Source organism: Dipodomys spectabilis, unplaced genomic scaffold (assembly GCF_019054845.1).
Source record: "Dipodomys spectabilis isolate Male_0828 unplaced genomic scaffold, ASM1905484v1 ptg000071l, whole genome shotgun sequence".
NCBI classification, from domain to species: Eukaryota; Metazoa; Chordata; class Mammalia; order Rodentia; family Heteromyidae; genus Dipodomys; species Dipodomys spectabilis.
The window spans coordinates 6,766,178-6,772,827 of record NW_024870748.1 but is presented as its reverse complement, the minus strand read 5'-3'; the positions used below and the strand labels follow the sequence as shown (position 1 = coordinate 6,772,827).

Here is a 6,650-nt window from a genome sequence, read left to right as displayed (position 1 = left end):
TTCCAGTTTTCTGGTGGTTAATTGGAGATAAGAGTCTTACAGACTTTCCTGTCTGGGCTGGCTTTAAACCGTGATCCTCAGTTCTCAGCCTTTGAGTATCTAGGATTGCAGGCGTGAGTCACTGGAGCCCTGCTTCTGAGAGCTGTTTGAAGATGAAATTGATTGGCAGTTCATGCTTATTTGATTCCAGTATGCGAGAGGTATCAATGAGGGGTTATGGGGTACAATAAGTTAAATGATGGTTCTCCCCAAAGATACACTTGTGTCTTATCTTTTGGGACCTGTGTGTGTGACACACTTATTTGAAAATTGTCCTACAGATGTAACTAAAGTATGAGATCGGATTATCTTGGATTATCCAGATGGACCCCAAATCTAATAATGAATGTCCATGTAATAATAGGACAGAAAGCTAGGGGTAACTCAGAAGTAGAACTCTTGGGTTCCATTCCTAGCAAAATTCTCTCTCTCTCTCTCTCTCTCTCTCTCTCTCTCTCTCTCTAATAGAAAGTCATGTGAGGATGGAGGCAGAGATTGTTGTGATACAGTCCTAAGCAATGGTCACCTGAAGTTGAAAGGGACAAGAAAGGCTTCTCTCCTACAGCTTTGTTTTTCCTCACTAACTTTAATTGACAAATAATAATTGTGTATATATTTAGGGGGTATAATATGATGTTTTAATGTCTGTATACCTTTTTTTAATTGTGAAAATACCATATAGAGGGGTTACAATTACATGGGCAAGATAATGAGTACATTTCTTATCAAACATTGTTGCCTCTTCCTTTGTTTCCCCTTCCCATCCTTTCCCATCCTCCCCCTTCACGCCTCCACACCCCCCCCCCCCCCCCCCGCCAAAGTTGTAAAGTTTGTTTTTCAACATAATGACTTGTACATCTCACTGTTGCAATGGGTCCACCTGTTCCCTTCCCCTCCACAAATTATACCAACATCAAATACAGTGAAAGCAGGGGTTATACCGTGGGGGAGGGACATACAAAGAAATCATCTTATAAATATGTTAGAAACAATTGCATGAAAGAAAAAAAACATTTGAATACTTATCTTGGGGTTCATTTCACCTAATATCAACTTATCTGACCTTTTCTGCTTGTCTCAGACATTTACTAGTTGTTACAATTAAGGGAAACCATGGGACCTATGTTTCTTTGGGCCTGGATTACTTCACTTAATACAATTTTTTCCAAGTCTTTCCATTTCCTAACAAATAGGGCAATATCATTCTTTTTGATGGAGGCATAGAATTCCATTGTGTATATATACCACATTTTCTTGATCCATTCATCTACTGAGGGGCATCTGGGTTGGTTCCATATCTTAGCTATGGTAAATAATGCTGCAATAAACATAGTTGTGCTGGTAGCTTTAGTATGGTCTTGTTTGTGATCATTTGGGTAAATGTCCAAAAGTAGGGTTGCTGGGTCATAGGGGAGCTGTATGTGGAGTCTTTTGAGGAACCTCCATACTACTTTCCAAAGTGGTTGAACAAGTTTACACTCCCACCAACAATGCAGTAAGGTTCCCTTCTGTCCACATCCCCTCCAGCATCTGCTATTAGATTTCTTGATTATAGCCATTCTAACTGGGGTGAGGTGGTATCTCAATTTTTTTTTTAATCAGCCAACACCAGGCACTGGTAGCTGCCCCTGTAATCCTAGTTACTCAGGAAGCTAGGATCTGAGGATGGCAGTTCAAAGCCAGCTCAGGGAGACAAGTCCATTAAGACTTATCTCCAATAAACTACTCAGAACAAGCTGTAAGTGGCACTGTGGCTCAAGTGGTAGAGTGCTTGCCTTGAGCACAAAGAGGCTCAGGGACAGCACCTAGGCCCTGAGTTCAAACTCCAAGACCGGAAAAAAAAAAAAATCAGCCAAGCTAATTAATGAACCCTTACCTCATGGATTGATTATCAACTCTTTAGCCTGGAGTTAGTTGTTTTCTTTTTTGCTGCTCTTTGTCTGTCTGTCTCTTTCTCTTTCTCTCTCTCTCTCCCTCCCCTCCTCTCTCCTGCTTTTTCTGTTCATATTTATGAAGTTATCTTCATCCTGCAACTTTATTTTGTTGTCTTCTTCATCTTGCTTATTAGGAAAAGGATTACACATTCACTAGGATGAAAGCAAGCCATCTCTAGGGTGAGAATGACAATGATTTTTCCCCTAACACAAGTTGTTTTTATTAAAGTACAAGGGGCTTGGGAACATTAAATCCCTCCCCCGGATAAATCCACAGATATTCACTATTGCAAGGTTGGGGATGATTTTCTGAATTACATTTGTCTTCCAAGCCATGGTTTACTGGCCTGGCCCTATAACTTCCTTGATTTTAAATTTCTGGTCTCTATCAATGAAAATGGATAATTTTGTTGTAGGGTAGGAAGTTTGTGGTAATTTGCTACAGCAGCACTGGGAAGCTAATGCATGAAGTTTTTCTGTAAAATGACTAATTTTCTTTTTTTTCCTATACCCCACCCCCAACATTTTGACTTTTTAAGATTAAATGTTTTAAGCAAAGTATTTTAATTCTTCATGCTAATATTTGAAAGATAAAATAGTAAGAACCATCCAAGTGTTCAGTTTGTGGCCAGGATTTGAAACCACATAGTGATTAGTGTCTAGCTCTGATCACTTCAAAGGTAAAAACTGGATTTGGGATACAGCAGTGTGGAGGTCATTAGCTCTTTGTCTTTGACCTCATTGTCTCAGAGATAGGATCTAATGGGCCCCCTAGTCTTCTCCAACAGTCTTTCTTGGCCCTGGCTCAATACCCACAAACCTGTTCATTTGGGAGTGGCTACCTAGCTCAATGGGCCTTGCTGGCTGAGGAAAGAATTTACATGCCTCCCTGGGGACCAGAGTATTTATAGATCCTAGGGGAGAGGAAGGATGGAGGCTCCTGGGAGACGTCATAGAGGATGTGAAAAGGAAATGTAACTGCTCTGAAAGACAAACAGGAGGAACAAGGGACCAGTGTGATGCTGGGAGAGGCCAAAGGATCAGAAGGAATTAGGCAGGATGCAGGGGGAAAAGGGCACTTTGATGGGGCTGAGCTAGGGTCAGGGGCAGAAGAGTGGTTCTTTACCTTCATGATGGATTTCTCTTAGGACATATCCTGCTAATGAACAGTTGCATCTTCACAGACAGTTGGAATAATAGCCAATTATCTTAATTCTATTGCTAGAACATTTTTGAGGAGCATGGTTTTTGGGTAAGTGAGGTATATCTGTGGGAACCTCTGATTCCTCTTAAACATTTAAAACAACCTGAAAGACACATCATTTGCAAAGAAATTGGAAGAAACATTTCATGCAAGTGGATTACGCATTTCTAGGGCATTTGCAACCTCTTTGGAAGTACAGAATTACTACTCTGGTGATGAGGGTTAGGAAGCACCAGACATCAAGACAAGGGAGAGAGCATCATACAGCTAGCTGTAGAAGAAAGCTTGACAAAATTCAACAACAAGGTTATTTCCTCCAAACAGTAACTAGAGTGTCTTGACTCACAAAGTTCCAGGATAGGTTCCTTATAATTAACATCATGGTCTCTGATTAGAATGGTCTCATACCTCAGTGGGAAAGTTGATCTGTGAATATGGCTTGAACTTCCACTATTCTATGGAAAGCATTATGCTGACTGCTCTGATAGATACAGAGAAAGCTCAGTTGTGGTCAATAGAATAGGCAAGACAAATACTTAGTAGAGGAACAATGAAAGTTCATGTTCAACAATGCCAGTGAGCCCCAGGCTATGCCAGGAAGGCACAACAGAACAGCAGACAGTTGAAGTGACTTTGACCATGATACCAGTCTTAAGTTTGCCAGCGCCTTTCTGTATAACTTTGCTACTTTACTTTTGGGACCTCAGTTTCTCTTTCTGCATAATGAAGGGCATGGGAGTGACTCTTTTGAGTATGAAATTTTCCTGGCTGCTGGAAAGGCTTATCACTATCCGTATGTCTTTTCCTCCCTCCATTATTTGCATTATTTCTATCAAAGCAATGATTACACAATCAGGGGTGGAGGGTCATGGTTTCGAGTATTTCTCAACTACTGGTGAAGACTCAGCTAAAAGATACTTGATAGGTATCAAACTTAGAATCATTCTTAGTGTGACTTTACAATTCCTTCTTTCATTCATTGAACATTTACTTAGGGTAAGAGCACTCCCAGTGAGAATACTTCCTTCCTTCCCTCCTTCCTTCCTTCTTTCCTTCCTTCCTTCTTTCCTTCCTTCCTTCCTTCCTTCCTTCTCCTTTTCTCTCTTCCTTTTCTCTTTTTTTCTTTCGTGGTACCAGGAATGGGCTAAAACTCAGGGCCTGAACACTATCCTTAGTTTTTTCATTCTACCATTTGAGCCACAGACCATGTCCAGATATTTTGGTGATTGATTAGAGTTAAGCCAGACCCAAAGAAATATTGGCTCCATGGTTTCATTCATTTGTAATAATTAGTATATGTCTAGGATAGTCTTAGCAGAGGCTTATAATAGCTCAATAGCTATGTATATATGACCATATAAGATGATATTAATCAAAATGAATTCCAAGATATGGAAAAAAGTTTTCTTTTGTTGTTGTTGTTTTTAATGCACTGTATGAAGTTATTTCTTTTTTCTTTCATTTTTTTTCCTTTGGTTTACCCCTGTTGTCAATGCTATTTGATTTTGGTACACTGAATCTTGTATATACAGTTATCTGATCTGGGAAAGGGTAGGGGAAAAACAAAATGGTGAGACCAATGCAACAGCGATACTCACAAGACATTATGTTGGAAATGAACTTTATACCTTGTGTGGGGGAGGGAAGGTAGGAGAAAAATGAAGGAGGAGGTAACAATGTTTAACAAGAAATGTACTCAATACCTTACATATGCAACTGTAACCCCCTGTACATCACCTTGACAATAAAATTAAATTTAAAAAATAAAGAAAAAATAAATTTGAAAAGAGTCTCAGAGACTTTCCTGCCTGAGCTAGCTTTGAGTCCTGATTCTTAGCTCTCAGCTTCCTGAGTAGCTAGGATTAGAAGTATATGTAACCCATGCCCCAGAAGACTTACTCTTATATTTATAAGACACATGTAACAAATATCTGTAAGATTCACAAGAGCTATACAATGCTCCCCTCACTATGATAACTAAGCACTCTGCCAAGTACTTTATTCACCCTTCCAAGAACTGAGGGAGCTAGGTGCTGGCTTACTTTTTACTTGAGGAACCTAGTGTTCAGAAAGGGTTAATAATCTGCCTAAAGTTATCTATTTAGTAAGTGACTGGGCCACCTAGTTCCAGAAGACATGTACTCACCCACCATGCCTTCTTGATTCCCAAATAAAAATTTTATGAATTAGATGTTTAATTGCCAGTAGTGATATATGGGCCCAGGAAATGAAACATTACTTCTTGTTGCCCAGTAAAGAGGAAAGAATGGGTCTTGAAGCTAGGCCAATCTGGAAAAATTATATAATCTCTGATAAAAATCATCTGCAAAATGGTGATGATAAAGAACAAAACCTACCTTATATGAGTATGAGGATTTGATGAGTTAACTCATCTGAAGCATTAGGCTACTGCTTGACACACAGTACATGCACAAGAAATTGTAGCTATCGTTGTCATTGTCATCATCATTATCATTGAGGGCAGGCAGAAAGGAATAGGATACGACAAGATTGTGCTTTGAGGCTTCAGTGGCTAGACCTGTATGTTGAAAGTTGGGTTGGAGATTGCCAGACAGACTCTCTTCCTCAATTGATTGTGGAACAAGGTGAGTGCTGTGTAGAGAAGTCATATCAAAGTGACTCAAGTGCTTTTTCCTTGAAGCTGGTGTTACCTTGGTATAGGATATTGTTTTCCAAAGGCCTTGTTAGAATGAGAATGAGAATCACACTTAGAAGGTATAACTTCAAACCACTATCATGTATTTATTCCCTGGATCAAATGCACTCATCTTAATAGCTCTAATAGCCGAGTGCTGGTGGGTGGCTCATGCCTGTAATCCTAGTTACTCAGGAGACTGAGATCTGAGGATCCCAGTTCAAAGCCAGCCCAGGCTGGAAATTCTGTGAGACTCTTATCTCCAATTAACCACCAGAAAACTAGAAGTGGCTCTGTGGCTCAAGTGGTAGAGTACTTGCCTTGAGCTTAAGAACTGAGGGACAGTGCCCAGGCCCAGAGTTCAAGCCCCATGACTGACAAAAATAATAGCGCCAATAGTCACTGGTGCTTTGGGGAAATAAGATAGGGAGCGGGGGTTTTTTGTTTGTTTGGGGGTTGTTTTTGCTTGAACTCAAGGCCTGGGCATTGCTGTTAAGCCTCTTTGTCTTACAGGCTAGTGCTGTACCACTAGAGTCACAGCACTATGTCTGGCTTTTTAGTAATTTATTGGAGGTAAGAGTCTCACAGACTTTTCTGCCTGGGCTGGCCTCAAATTGTGATTAAAATCTTAGCCTCCCCAGTAGCTAGGATTAAAGGCATGAGCCACCAGTGCCTGACAGCAGTTCTTTTGTTTTCTACATGCAAATACATGTTAAAATATAGAATGTTTCATAAATTTTCAGATCATCCTTGTGCAGTGGATGCTAATCTTCTCTGTATCATTCCAATTTTGTATATGTGCTGCCAAGGCAAGTAC

General features: G+C 40.1%; 1 non-coding gene across 1 annotated transcript; it reads right to left on the bottom strand.

Annotated features, from left to right (window-relative positions):
- Positions 1-6,546: 6,546 nt before the first annotated feature.
- LOC122109995 lies at positions 6,547-6,650 on the bottom strand. The gene has a single exon (XR_006147796.1). It is a non-coding gene; the product is annotated as a U6 spliceosomal RNA (small nuclear RNA).